General features: G+C 46.3%; 1 protein-coding gene across 2 annotated transcripts in view; it reads right to left on the reverse strand.

Annotated features, from left to right (window-relative positions):
• The window catches only part of GLI3 (GLI family zinc finger 3), a 267,733-nt gene extending 254,258 nt beyond the window's left edge, over positions 1-13,475 (reverse strand). For both annotated transcript variants that reach the window (XM_073886897.1, XM_073886896.1), the window contains exon 1: positions 13,349-13,475. The gene's annotated coding sequence lies outside the window, so the exon portion shown is untranslated. The remainder of the gene's footprint in view (positions 1-13,348) is intronic.
• Positions 13,476-15,562: the final 2,087 nt, after the last annotated feature.

Here is a 15,562-nt window from a genome sequence, read left to right on the forward strand (position 1 = left end):
ACATGTGTTCCTCAAGCTGTCTAGATTGCAACACTCATGGTGGGCATTAGCAGACGCCACCATGTTCAATCCAAACAACGATTAGTGAAATAAAATAAGCAACTGCTTAACCGACTAAAAGGGTTAAAATACCAGATGAAATCTTTTTAGTCATCCTTAACTCAAATTTGCAAGGGAATTGCAAAGTTTTTCTTTATTGTATGACAAATTCTCCCCTTGGTCTGGAATTCAAGTAACTAGAAAAGCTTAAGATCCAGAGGCTGCAGGGCACGGTAGCACCAGCTCTTCTGCTAACCCCCATTTCTTTGCCTTGATTATCCACTGTCATTCATTGTAAAACACACAAGTTACTTAAGAACAGCTTTTCTAGAATAAAAAAAGAAAAAAAGCAGCACTGAGTTAAATTTGCATATCAATTGTGAGATCCACTCCAAATTCAGAAACATCTGTCAAAGAGCGCTAACAAAGTACCACAGTAAAGGAGCTGCTGATCCTCCTTTCACTGGGCTGAGGCCAGGCGCTGGTCCAGAGGCCACAGCCTCTTTAGAGGCTGCTACCTGAATGGTGTCCCCTGGAGTTACCCCACGTTTCAGTTCTCACCTGTCACATGACAGAATCACACCTTGGGATTTGGGACTTAACCTTGGGGGAAGGTGGGTACAGTCCTCTTTAAGATGTTAGAAATTATGGATCCTCTCCCCAGAAAAATACCCTTCAACACACACCAAAGAGTGTACATTTGATTTCCAAGGGATCACAGGCCCTCCAAGCTCTTCCATGAATACAGATCGAGAACCTGTATGCTCCCCCCAAACTGATGTAAATGTCTTTAAAGCATGCCACAAGAAGAGTTCAACCCAATCCAGAGCACTGATTCTCAAGGTCGGGCAAGAGCCAGTATCAGCCTTGCTACAGTGCTTGCAAGACCTTCGAATTCCCAGTTCCAATCCCTGACGTCTCGGAGGTAGCACCTGGAAACTTTATTTTAGCCAGCACTGGTAAGCATTAGGCAGCAAAGCTTGCAGACAACTGTTCCACACATTTCTGTTCACTGCTATGTGCCCAGTGCAACAGGTACCCGTTGAAGTTTTTGCCAACTGGATGAAGAAATGAATGGGTGGCAGCCCAGACTACTGAATTTCAACAGCCTACCATGAGCCTTTCCCAACGCCCATCACAATAATGAAGTCATCTTCCAGAATCTTTACTGAATGGCTTCATGGCCAGCTTCCCCTCCAGATCCTAAGCTCCATGAAGACAAGCACCATGGCTATCTTCCTAGCACCTCAAACCCATAAGAATGTTTACCGAGTAAATAAACGATCCTGAGATGACCTGGTGACCCGGACAATCCTGCAGTGTCTTCAGTCTTAATCACCGTTGATTGCGCTACATATCTTTTCTTTTATATCCAATGTTTCTTCGAAAACTGACGAATTATACAAAAACTAATCGTTTTCAACAGGAATATTTCATCAAAACACTCCATTCGCAACCATTTTGGATAAACAGGCATTTACTATAATTGTTTCCCTCAAAACCCACATACGGTTTTATTGGTCAAATTTGGATGGAGTTTGCTAAGTTAACACGGCACATGGAATCAAGCCAAGGGACCAGAAAAAAAAAAAAAAAAAAACATGAAGGGATAGGATTCCTTCCTGGCTAAGAAGTATGTCTGTCCGTTAGCAGAGGGAGCTAATTAACAGTAGTGAGGTGACAAGTCACCAAAGTTCCTTGACAAACTTGGGGCTGTGGAGTTGTTGGTTTTTCCCCCAAGCAAAGGACTTCGTTTTAACAAAGCAATAAACCCTCCAAATACTCATCACCAGAGAGAGGTTCACGTGAGAAGAGGTAAAGCCCCAGGCACTGACTGAAATTGCACTAATTAATGGTTTTAGAGAATACCAATTCCTACCCCCTCTCCCTGTTCGAAGTGGATTTTTTTTTTAAATGGGCCCTTGGTCACTCAAGAATCTACCCCCTTCTTCTATTTTGACAACTTATTTTTGGATCTCATTAGTTAGTAACTAATTATTTAAAAGTGTAGTTTATGCTGGAACAGGGCTATAAAAATGGCAACTTGCCAAGGTAGGCATCTGCTTCCTGTATATCCCTATAAACTATATCAGCTTATTTTACTGATAAAAACACAACTTTGTCCCTGTCAGTTACAAAGGGGTAAGTTTTAACATTCTAGGCTCTCACACCTCATCAAAACTATGCATGAAGAGTTAGCAGAAGAGGGTCTGCTTCTAGCAGTAGGGGCAGGTTTTTTCTTTTTTCAGAGAACATTAAGCCCTGTTTGGAAACTCAGTCCTGACTTGATATTTGAAGGCGTGAGGTACAGAAGTGTCCAGTAAAAATTCCTCGTGGAATCTTCAAGCCTACCTAACTGAAGCAGTGGCCCACAGTACTATTTCTAAAACCTGGGATTTCTTAAATAATAAAGTATAATTTATGTAGAACATAAGTTGCAAGGAAAACTTTTTCAGTTCTGCTTCACTTCAAAGATTTTTCTCTGAGGAAAACATGCCACTGGTTTTTAGACGGGAATGAAAGGTGACTTTCCCCACCCCACCCCCACCCCCTTTCCTCCTCTCAGAACTCCACACTGTTCCTCAGCTCCTTCCACCACTTGCAACATTACATGCAAGATTTGCTGGCATGCCCCTTGACTTTTTATGCTTAGGGGTAAAAAGAAAAAAGGAAAAAAAAATTTTTTGTAGCTGATGCTGGAAGTCCCAGAAGCTTGACTAGATGGAAGAAACAAAACAAAACAAAACAAAAAACAAGGAAATCTCTGATAGTGCAGACCTGCTAGAGCTTGAAGTTGCATAGGTAAATGAAGGGATAAAAATTCCTTCCTGAAAGCAGTCCTGGCTTTTCCCCATTCAACCGTCCCTTGAACCTTTTGTAATTTCCCGGAGGCCTAAACCCAGGGCACAATTAATTCCAGACCTTATTTTAAACCTAATCCTTCGCCCACTAGCAACCTGCCTGCAGGTGGGTCCTTCCTCTCTGAATTAGAAATCTGAACTTGCATCAACCTCCTACTACAGGAGAAGGCATCTAAAGCTTGCTGGAGCCCCTGACCAGGTGACGGTGGAGTTAAATGCCCGGCCCCATTTGAAAGTCAGCTCAAGAAAGACGCCAACAGACCACACTGAGCAATTCTTGGGGGGACCTACATTTGAAACGGCACTTTAGCACAGAAAGCCTCCAGTGGCCCTGTCTTTAGAGCTGCAATGAAAAAAAAACAAACCAAACCAAACCCCAGGAACTTTCATCACGGCAAAGACGAGTCCCCGTTATTATTATAATAGTTCTCCAGGCTGTGGGCCGGGGTCATTTCGGGAGAGCTCCCGGGCTCCGCCCGCGCCCCCACGCCCGCTGCCCCGCGAGCGGCCCCGCGCACGGTTCCAGCCAGGCTCCCAGGTCTCACTCCTGTCCCGCTTCCCCGCGCCGCCCCGGCGGGCCTGCGGCTCTCGGCGGGCGGGCGCGCGGCGCTCCGGGCCCCCGGCCCCGCTCCCCGGCCGGCCGCCTCGCCCGCCCCGCTTTCCCCGGCGGCCCACAGCTCCCCGCCCCGCGCGCCCCGCGCCCCGGCATGGGCCCGGCTCCCAGAAGCCGCCGGGGATGTCGCGGGGTTTCGGGGGCCGCGGGGTCGCCGGCAGCTCCGCTCCGAACCGCATTCCTGAGGCTGGCTTCCCGGAAAGGCGAGGCTGAACGGTCGCAACCGGCAGGGCCTCTGCAGGGAAAGATGCTCCCCTTATCACTTTTTTCGCACTGGCTACCCTGCTCCTTCCTCGGGCATAGTCACGGGCATTGGGAAACTCTCTGCAGCAGGCCCGGCAGCATTTCCAGCAGACAGTTGTCCGAGGTAGCCCTGCTCTCATCCACACAGCTGTTTTACCAGCTGAATCCGGGGAGGTGCAACTTTCCAGGTACTTTGCAATGCAACACCCCGTGTGTCTCGCTGTCGTAAAACATTGGGGAACACTGGAGGTCTTCACAAACCAATGGGTGTGGGCTTCACTCACAAAACTTCTAACTCACCGTCCATTAACCTGGCCCCCAATTGTTGTTTCTCCACCAGCTGCCCTAAGTAGATTCAGGTGTTGTGAATGGTTAAGGGTTGGACACCTCTCCTTGTGTCTCAGGGAGGGAGGCGCTCAGTGGAGTTCCAAAGTTCAACCTCAACCATGAGGCTTTGTGTAGTAAATAGGGAGGATGAAAAATCACAATTCTGGGAACATGTGCAAAAATCAGCCTTTCCCAGTGCAGGTCTCTGCAGTGAAACCTGGGATCCACATCCAAGCAGGATTTCCTCATCACTTAAACAGTTAAAATTTTTTTAAAGACAGCACTAGTGCTAAAACCAACATGTAAAATGTTTGAATTGTCTGTAACTTTCTAATCTAAGGTGAAATGAAACAGTAGTTATAAACTGATAATGCATCCTTTGTGAACAGCAGACTACTTAATTTATTTCCCTAATCCAGTTGGTTTAAGTTGCCTGAACCTGGGCAATAATTCTCTTTCATTTTTGTCTTAATGCATCTAAAGATGTAAAAAACTAAGTTAAAAGCTTGATGTGGGAACCCGATGCGTTTCTGATAGGTTAAAACAGCTCCTGCCAATGAGGGATCAGAGAGAAGGCATTCCAGTAGGCCGAGCAGGGCTTTTAACAGCACCATGATTAGGCCTTAAGTGAGAAATTATTCTGTGCAGCTTAGGGAACTATTGCTCAAGTGGAATAAGGCTTTCCTCCAGAGAAATGACATTTACTTACACCTGCCTGTATATTTATAAGCTGAATGATCTCCCTAATGGGCTCATGTTTTAAAAAGCCAGAAGGAAGCAGCCTGTGTAAGGATTTCTGAGGGGTCTCCCCTGTATCACTGAGGAGTGACATTTCTCTCACACTTTATTACTAGCAGATTAGCTGCTACTTCAAGATGCCACTCTTGGAGAAACTGTTTAGGTAAAATTTCTATTAAATAGTTATACCTTCCTGTAGCATTAAAACTCCGTTTCCAGTGAAAATGAATCCTTTAGGAAGAAGGGGGGGGAAATCAAGAAGCACAAACTAATGCTGATTTTAACTTTAGATCGTTTCTGGAAGTACAAAATGGTCTGAGTTTCAATGAGCAAAAATTAGGGAATTTAAAATGTTTCAGTGGATTTCATGTAACCACGCATTATAGAAAACCTCTTACAGGTTTGTAATGTGGTTGAATTTCCTTGGGCTCCACCTATCTTTCTGAACTTCAAATCCATTACATATGCAGAACCTGTGACCAGCCAACAGTTTCCTTTTCCCTCCTCAACCTTCCCTGTCTGCATTGCTTTCCTTTTCTTCAAGAAAAGAAGCTCTACTTCATAAGTTCTTAGTGAAATCTTCATGAATCTTTAACTACAGTATTCTTAAATGTACGATTATTTTACCTTTCCATATGAATTTTCCTTAATTAGGAAAAACCTAAAGCGTTGCCTGCAAACAAGAAAGCTCTTCAAGTTGCCATAAGTGGTCTTTGGTAGCCTAGACGGTTCCCCAAATCTGCTGCCTATTGTTTTCAATCTTTCTTTCCTATATTTCGGAGGCTCCTCACCTCAGATAAGCAGTATTCATGATAGACATCCCAAAATGGAATTACTCTAAAAGGAATGGAATTACTCTAAGGGGAAATAACTGCCTGACTATGCATTAAGTGATTTTGGCTTTAGTAAATTAGTGACATCTAAACTTTTAAGAAATCCACGTATTTACCTTCAACCACTGAAAATCTTTTTGGACACGAAGTAATCACTGCTATTACGGGTAAAATCGCAAATGACATCTTGTGCACCCGTTTTACTTTCCTGCCATCTCTATTTAAAACAAAAGAGCATCAGCTCCTCTCTCTCTGCTGCCAGTAGTATTTTAGAAATATTCCAGCGGAGTATAAGGTCGTTATTTAATACCTGTTACCAATTCTGAGTTTTGGGAAACCGTAAAACAGCGTCCAGTGCAGTTTGGTTAGGCTCTGCAGGAAGCACCCTGCGTAGCAGGTGCCATTAACAAATGAGCAATAATGCGGAGCAAGCTGGCACCCCCACTTTCTGTGGTTTTGCTGGAGACAATCCTCAGACAGAAAATGAGATCTATTAGTCAGTTATCAGTCCATAGATCAGCTAAGCTCATGAAAACTGTATTTTCCTGAAACCCACATATATCACAAAAACATCATGTCTAATCAAAGGTGTTCCTTGGCTCACTTCACTGAGGTTTACGGGAATTAAAAATTTTCACACATTTTCAGAAGAAAAAAAAATCCTAAATTTAAAAATTCTTATAGGACTGACATAACTTTTGGTTCCTAAAATCATGTGTGTCTTTACAGTCAAGCTTAAGGGGACAGAGGGCATGTCCTATGAAACCATCACAAATCCTAGACCAGTAATACCTGTTGGGTGTCAAAAATCAGCTAGAGATATCCCAAATGTATGTAAGGTATTTTTGTGTGTGTGTGTGATGTGTTCAGCATACTTTTATCCTCCCAATTTTAAAATTGTGACTCCTGAATCTTAATTGCAATCTTAAAAGAAAATTTTCGGGGGCGCCTGGGAGGCTCAGTTGGTTAAGCAACTGCCTTCGGCTCAGGTCATGATCCCAGGGTCCTAGGATCGAGCCCCACGTCGGGCTCCCTGCTCAGCGTAGAGCCTGCTTCTCCCTCTCCCTCTGCCTGCCACTCCCCCTGCTTGTGCTCTCTAATAAATTTTTTTGAAAAAAGCAAATTTTCGAAAATTTAAGGATGTTTAATTAAGTCTTATTCAGTACAAATCACCCCCTCCTCCACTGAGCCTATGAACTTTGCTTATTCGCAGAATTCTTCAGCTTATTGTTCACACCTGCCCCGCACACCCTCAATCACATACAAAACTGTCAGTGCAAACTACCCCAAACCGCACACCCTCCCAGTGAAATGCCTAGGTATGGAATTCCAGTTGAACATCCGCAGTTCAAACAGCAGATGCTGTTCTGAGGTACATGACCTGGTCCACACTTCTGGCCACTCCATTCAGGTTTCCATTCATCTGAGTTCATTAAGGCTTCATTCTTAGGAGGCTGGCTGAGGTTTCTCTACACACAGGTAACTCTCTTGAGAATGAGTTATTCTTTTTAAAAATATCACAAAATGAAATCAATAATATGGTTTAACTGTCTCATGCCTTCATTACTGCACTTTGAAAGTTACCTTGCATTCAAGTTGGGAGTATTATGCAGTCCGTCCCTTGTTGTAAAAACCAATAGTTTATAATGTAAGGCACCCTGGAATATTGTTAGGTATTTAACCAGTCTTCACAAAAAGTCAAAGTGGCTAAAGCTAAAAATGTGCAAATGAGAATAAGCAAGTAAGAGATCACACTGCATTCTGAAGGTATTCCAACAGACAGAGATTTAAATAAAGTTACATTTGTCTCCCATTATTTAATTTTGTGGCATAAAAATTACTCAAATGTATACAATCAAATGCTTATATTTAAAACATACTCCTTTCTCAGTCCCTCCCTCCCTCCCTCTTTCTCGCTCTCTCTCTCACACACACACACACACACACACTGTTGCCCCCTCCCATCAAAAAAAAAAAAAAAAAGTAAAGAAAAGAAAAGCCCCAAAGCTGTTTCAGGCCAGCAATCAATCCAATTTACTGCAGGTACAATTTATATGTACAGTGCATGCCACAACAAAACCACAGTATGATGCCAACAGGGCCCTTAAGAAAGTTCTCCCCTAAATCTCTGGAAAGGAGCTTTAAAAGAAAGCAAGGATTACAGTCAGCTAGGAGGTAGGGAGGGGACTTACCTCGAACCCAGCCAAGCGGAAATCAGAGCAGTAATTCTACAAGTCGACAGAGTACACTTTCAAAGCTATAATGGTGTGAAGTGCTGGGCAGCATGGCCTGAAGGCAGCACTAATACACTGATGACTAATGGCCGGGCCAGGGCAGACAATGAATTTGGGGCTTGAAAACTAACAGAAACCATGCAGTACTTTGACAAATGGGCTTTCACAATTTCATTCATTGAATAACCTTTAAGCACAAAATTGGCTGAGTTCTCTTGGGAATTATATGACATGTTGTTGGACGATGATGTAAGTATTTTCTTTGGTCATTATGACTCTTAAGCAAAATGCAAAAGCAGGATGTATGAGGACACAACTATAGATACTACAGATGCAGATGTGGAGCTCAACACAATATTGCCTTTCAGGAGGGGGGCTGGAATGTTCCAGTGCCACCTTATTAACTACGTAACGGCTTGTTCATTCAGTTTCTTTAGAGAGCCATAGATTTTCTGGGACATTTTGTCGGGTTGAAATATACACACACAGAACAAAAAACACTTTCACGTTAAAACAAAACAAAACAACACAAAAAAAAAGAAGTGGTCATGAATAACTAAGAAGTGTGGCACTGAAATATATAGTGCATTTAGAATTACAAATGGAAAAAGTCTAATTTTAAGGGGCTACGCAAAGGAAAAGTGCTTTAAAACAACTGAGACACCAGGTGAAGTTTTGCGCTTAGGCACGCATCTAACATCCCATTTCTTTCAAAGGGCTCCCTTCCCTCTTCCCTTCCTAACTAGCCCTTCAATTTATAAATAATAATTTTGGCCATTTTTAAAGAGAGAATGAAATGTCCAAAGTGTCTCTAAATTAACAACACCACTTACTCCAGACAGCATTGCCTTTAGCAGCTCCTAAAAACTTAAGAAAAGGATCTTAAAGCAGGAAGCTTAGGGAGCTCATAAAACTGTTGTTGGAGCCAGGAACACATAGCATATTTAATCTGCAAACTGTGGGAGTCTACAGTGATTTCAGCAAGATCTGAGGCATGCCCTCAAGGTTTGCTGGGATCTGGGATTAGGGGGTTGATAAGAACCTCTACTACCCATGGACATGTTTTTCTTCTGCAGTTAAACACAAATGCATAGAGACGTTTGACTGCTGCTTGGCGTTACTGCTCAAGTTATATAAAAGCTTTGCAGCTCCTTTTGCTGTCAATATATCAAAGTTTAAAAAAAAAATCATCAAAGTGTGAAATTTCATTTAAAGTCTTCGCCAGTCTACAGCTCTATTTCACAGGCCCATCACATAAAAGTAAAGATGAAAAATACACTGAAAGTACTTGAAAAAGTTTGCAGCAGTACCCCTGCCCTGTTGTTGTTTATTCTGTCTCCCTTTATTTGCTTTGAAACTCGAACAAATCAATTTTCATCTCGAAAAATGACATGAAGTGAAGGGCAGCATCTTCTACTAGCCTTTAATGAAACGACAATCTGAAGTCATTATGAGAGTGGAATATTTTGCTTAACAAATTAAATTTATACATACACACACACACACACACACACACACACACACATATTTCCTCTCTAGTCATTTCAGCATTGTAATTGCTTATGATATAAGTTGGCAGAAAATTTCTTGAATCTTCCAAAACAAGTCAGACCGACTATGGAATATGAATGCCAGCAAAACTAAAACCTCCTTCAAAGAACTCTTCAGCTGGGGATTTACAACAATTGCATAAAGAAGAAAAGTCTGACTTTTAAGATAATCTACTATAGTCTAAAAGCATTAACATTCCATTGCTAAGGTTTTCTTGAGGATTTCATGACTCAGTGATTCACTTTTCCTTCAAGACTCGTTTCTCTTAGTCCATTACTGTCTCCTTATAAGTGAGTGCATGGAACAATGATCATTAAATTGTTTCCTTTCCTATGCTCCCAACCAAACCCTAGCCTCAAAAAAGTGGGGGGTGGGAGAGGGGAAATCTCAGTAAAGCAGGAAACCTTACATCCAGGGAAGGACCTTGGAAAGGCTAAAGCACAGAGGAAGTCTGAAACCCTTCCAGCATACAGGTAATTAAGAAAACGGGCCAAGAAACAAAGGAAAGTCCAACTTTTAGGCTCGGGCATCAAATTGATAAATTAATGACTCTTTCATTAAATAAGTAATGAAATGACTCAACAGAGCCATTTTTCATCAGTATGGAATTTTCTCATTTCTGTCTGTAGTCCTTTGCAAATGAGGCATACGGTAAAAGTGTGTTTATTTTCAGGGCTCGATCAAGGAATACACACGTCAAAGGTACTGGGAAACGGTAGGTACCTGAGTTGGACCAACTAGCCTATGAATAATAACACAATCTATACCTCATAAAGTGCTTCTGCATGTGTGAAATTTCACTAGACACCTCTCACTTTGGACTCCTTCAGGCATCTTAAACCAAAGCTTCCAGAGGCTGACTTTAAGAATTATACACCCTGAAAGGATCTCCCCTTAGGCAGGGAGTTTCTAATTAAATAGCTTTTAGTATAAAATAAACTCTCTTCTCTCTGTAAGTACGCTATTACAACTAATTTAAATGTTATTTCATGTTTGTTTTAGGTCAGACTATAGTCTAACTGGCCAAAGTGTTTGTGTATCACGTTATTAAGACCAATATTTCCTAACATAAACAAATTCTTTAGATACTTCACACAGTTTACATTGTTAGGACCAATCACCGCAGCTTTAACATTGCCCCTCAACTGAAATACTGTTCTGCTTTAGAAAAATGAAGAGATTTTGAGGTTGTTCCACTACTTTAAAACATAGCATTTTCTTCCTTCAAAATAATCTTGACACATGTAATTAAGAAACTGTCAGACTATTATTAATTTTTAATTTAAAACCTAAATGAAATAATTACAGGAATCAATCAATAAGGCACCTATTCAAATTACAGAACAATTACATAAATACTCAAAATTAATACTCTAGGCCAATTCTTGAAGATTTCAGTCTCTAATATGCTAAGACATCAAACAACGTAAAAAGTGTAACCTGGAAACGATGAATAGTTCCTGCCTTAAACAGACTGAAATGAGATCATTTCAATTGCCCATGGCAGAGGCCCCCCCAACAGCCATGCCCAACACACTTAAGCTGGAACTCTTTTTAAAAGTTAATTTAGTTCCACCAGACACACATTTCAGGGATCTAAAAAAAAAAAAAAAAAAAAAAAGGCCTCATCCAAATTTTGTGCAAAATCACATTTGGAGGGAAAAGCCTAGTTATTGGCCTAGTTATTGGGAATTTCCAGCAGAGTGCTCTGGAAAGACTAACTGGGAAGAGGAAGGAGGAGAGGAAAAGAAGAGCAGAAGGTGTTTTTTGGAATTAATGATACCAGTCCAGCTAATGGCACTGCCCATGTCTTTGCACAGGGGCCGGCCCTCCATACCTCTGGCGAAAGGGCTCTTTTACTTGGAGATGCGGACAGTCCATCATTTCAAACCGAAATGGCAGCTGGAAAATGCGGAACAGCTGACAAAGAGCTGGGAGAAAATGTTTTACATAAATACATGTACATATAAACTGGCAGAGGGCCACAAGCGCTGTACCCAAGGCCAGAATCTATTCGGCACTGCACACCAGGGAATGAGAAGTTGGGGGCAGCAGGAGTAGCGAGGGAGATGCCTCCTTAATCCTCTTTCTATGCGGGGTCAGCAAGGGAGACCTGGGTCCAGCCCCTCTCTGGATGGCATCTCCTGAAGGAGGTGCAGTCAAGGACAGGAGCACAAAGTTCAGGGAAGGCTAAAAGGCCGGGGAGTGCACTGGCGCTTCGGCATCTGGCAATCTGCTTAAAAGTCGCTTCACAAACTCTCCAAGTTTGGGGTAAATATTTACTCCCTCTCGACTTCCTCCCGCCCATTTTCCCTCAGCGACTCCAGAAAGTAACTGTCCCCTGCAGAGCGATTCATACCCAACTCTGCTCTGCGAAAATGCGGCCTCCTGAATGATTACTGCACGAGCCAGGATTACTCGAACCCCTGCACTCACTCCCTGCAACTTCTAACGCTTTTATTTCTTTTGTTTTCTTTTTTCTTTTTTTTGTTTTTTGTTTTGTTTTGTTTTTTGGGTTTTTTTGCGCTGTCCCTGTAAAGGAAAAGAAATAAAAGAATCCCAAATCATACACAGATGGTACAACTTTCACTTTTCCTCTCCAACTACCGCGGCGCGCCCCTCCGCATCCCCGCACACCACACCCCCGCCCTCCGGAGGCGGCGCGGGCTGCCGGCGGCCCCCGCAGCCGCGCTCCCGGCGCGGACCCACCTCGCCGCCCGCCGCCGCCCCCGCCCGCCACCCGAGGGGGACGCAGCCGGGCGAGGGAGGGCGCTGGGGCTCTGGGCGGGGATCGAGGGCGCGGGGCGCCGTCGCCGCTGCTGCAAACTTCGTCCCCCTCCAGGATGGGAAATTCTCCGGTCCGTCTCCGGCTTGCCGCGGGCTCAGGCACTTGGCAAGGGAGCTCCGAGAAGGAGGAAGCTAATGAAAGCCTCGCTCCGACGCCGCACGGGTTGCTCTCCAAATCTGGGCGCCTTTTGACAGCCATTTTCATTTCCTCCCGCTCCCCCCGTCGGGGACCCCTTCTCGACCCGGAGGCGCGGGCGCGGCCGCGGGAGCAGGCTGCCGGGTGCCCGGCCCGCGAAACAAAGAACTTCGGGCGGGACGTACCTGCGGCGGCGGCGGCTGTCAAGTCCCCGAACTTCCCATAGACCCGCGTCCGGGGCGCGGGCGGGCGGCTTCGGGCTCCGCGCGGCCGCGGGCGGCTCGGGCTACGGCGAGCGGCCGGGCCGGGCGCGAGGTGCGCCCGCCGCGGGCATGGTGCGGCGCGGGCGGCCGCCGGGCGCGCGGGGAGGGCGAGTCGGGGCGGCGAGTGTGCGCGAGGGCGAGTGTGCGAGCGCGCCGGTGCCGGTGGCGCTGCCCCTGCCCGCTCCCTCCCGCTCGTGCAGCTCCGGCATCGGTTTCAGGGATCGTGTAATCCGATCCCTTCTGACTCACAGGCCCTGAGTGACAGTTCTGATTTGGTTCACCCGCAGGAGGGAGGGGAAAGAGAAAGAAAGCAAGCCCCCACCGCAGTCCCCTCCTGGCATCCAATCGACTTTCTGGAAGAAGGTCCCATCCCGGCCGGGCGGCCCGCGCTGGGTGGAGGAGCCCCCCGCCCCGACCCCGCGCCGCCGGCGCTACTCACGGGGTGGAAAAGTTGTCCCTCGGCTCTCGCTTCCCTCCCTCGCGCTCCCTCCTTCCCTCTTCTCCTCCGCTTCCTCCTCCTCCCCGCGCTCCTCCTCCCCCAAGTTTTAACAGAAGTTGCCGGACTCTCCCCTCTCCTCCGCGCTCCCTTTTCCTCCGCCCCCGCCCCCGCCCCGTCCCTTTTCTTTCTGCCACTCGCCGGCGCGGTGGGGACGCGCCGAGCAGCAGGACGCCCGCCGCCGCAGGGGGCGAAGTTGGGAAAACTTGGAGTGCTGCTCGCCTTACTTTTGCTTTCTCGCTCCTTCCAGGCCGCGCCGGGGCCCGCGCTTCCCCGCCCGCCGGGTCCCCGCGCCGGGAGCGGGTCCCAGCTGCGACGCGGGCGGCGGCGAGGAGGCGGTGCGCCGCAGGCCGGGGTCGGGGGCTGGGCTGGGGGGGGGCGGGTGGAGGGAGCCGGGGCGGGTGGAGGGAGCCCAGGCGCCCTGAGCCACGCGCGCGCCTCTCCCCGCCCTCCGCCTCCTCCGCCTCCTCCGCCTCCTCCGCCCCTCCCGGGTCCTCACTCAGACATATTCATGCCCGCTCCTCCTCTTCCCCCTCCTTGACCCCGCGCCCGCTCGGCGCGCCGAGGCCCCACCCACCCGGTGAGGAGAAGGGGGCCCGGGCGTGATGTCACGGCCGCGCTCCCCGCCCGCGCCCGCGGCCCCGCCCGGACGCCCCCGCCGCCCCCACCGCACAGCGCCCCGCGAACCGTGCTGCGTCCTGTCTGCTTCCATCGCCTCCTACCCTGCCTCTGCTCTCCTTTCTCTTGCTCCCAGTTTGGGCTCCCCTTTCTTCTTTGAAGGCCTCTCTGATCACACCCCGCATTGCCCCCCCAACCTCCTCCTTTTACATTTCCCCCAAGCCAACCCTGAAACTCCCTGGCTTGCCAGAGGATGCTTTTGGAAGTTCAGGGTTTTCCTCTCCACCGGACTCATCTGCCCTTGGGGCCAAATCTGGAAAGTGGGAACTCCCACTACACAGCCTACAGTCCCCATGGGCCACTTTATAAAGGACACAAAAACAAAGGCTCCGCGGCTTTGGAGCCGGACTACAACGTGGTGCTTTCCCCTGAGCTGTAAAGTGTCTCTGTCCCTGATTTATGTGCAGCGGCCCACACTAGTGAAATTTATTTTCCCTCCTTCCTCGGCCGGGCAGGCTAAGTTCATCTGTTCCCTTTGAATGTACCCAACCTGGACCTGTAGCTGAAAAAAGGAATGGGGGGGGGGTGCGGCAAATGAAGAAAAAGAAAGAAAAGAAAACCCTGTGACTTTCCAAAATCCATTCTTCTGGGGTAAGGGAGAGTCTAAGCCACCCACCAGCCGCCAGCCATGCAGGGAGCTGCGGGTGCACTTGTGTTGACTCGCTGAGCTTCTTGACTGAAGGAAGAACGTGGGTGGATGAATGATTAGCTATTATGATTTGAAGAGCATTTTGAGATTCAAATGCTTAACTGGAGAATTTTTTTTTAACGAAATTGATGGTGGTATTCACTATTTGTTTCCTGAGACTTGTTGCTTAGCTCAAAGACATGACAGAAGGAGACCCTGACTTCAGCGTTTATGGTAGAAGCTGGAGGTAAAGTAGGGCTAAAGGTCCTTTTTAGCCATTTATTTTAAGATTTCTCTCTCTACCTTAGCACTCTTTGAAAAAAAAGAAAGAAAGAAACTACCACTTACTCATCATACAGAGCAGAGGTCTCAGGATACCTGGGTGGTGGTCCCAGCTTCCCCTCACTAACTGGCCTCAGGCCCAGGCCGGGGAGGATTTTCTGAGCCTCTATAGGCCTCTGAGTCCATCTGTGGGATGATGATAGGAAAACCAGGCCGCAAACCTCCCAGGATGTGTGTGGGTTTGCAATGAGATAATGCATGTGAAAGTATAAAGGGACACAAATGTGTAAGAATTATTATCATCTTTTGTAATTGCAGAGAACTGCAAGCTACTCTTTCCCATATATACTGCTCCAGCATCAGTCACAATTTTTTTTTTGTATTCAAGTACTGCTTCTGCCTCAATCACATGAATGCAAATAATACATCCCGATAGCCTCTTCTGTTCACCCAGTGGCAAAAATAAATAAATAAAAAGAAGACAGCCAATAAATCAACAACTTGAATAAACTAGATATTTTGGCTTTTACTTAAAACAGTCTTCTAGCACATTTTGGACCATGAAGATCTCGATTTTCAGTTTTTTAAAAGACAAGAACAAAGAAAAGGCAGCTAATCTTTCCTCTTATGCCCATCAGAATAGCGGAAAACTAAAGGGAAAGAAGATGCTGATGTCTCCTGTGTGTCCCAATTTCTTCACCTTAGATTCTTGGCAGAGCCTAACTGCTCTCTGCCTCAGTGGTAAACATGTAAATGGGCACATTTTGCAAAATAGTGGAGTTGGAAAAAAAATGATTTGCCTTAGTGTGGGTTAAACAATGCCATAGTGCTGTGACTTTCTATTTTAACACAA

The sequence above is a fragment of the Callorhinus ursinus genome, unplaced genomic scaffold (genome assembly GCF_003265705.2).
Source record: "Callorhinus ursinus isolate GAN/ISIS: 27379988/994484 unplaced genomic scaffold, GSC_fseal_2.0 scaffold73, whole genome shotgun sequence".
In the NCBI taxonomy this organism is placed as follows: Eukaryota; Metazoa; Chordata; class Mammalia; order Carnivora; family Otariidae; genus Callorhinus; species Callorhinus ursinus.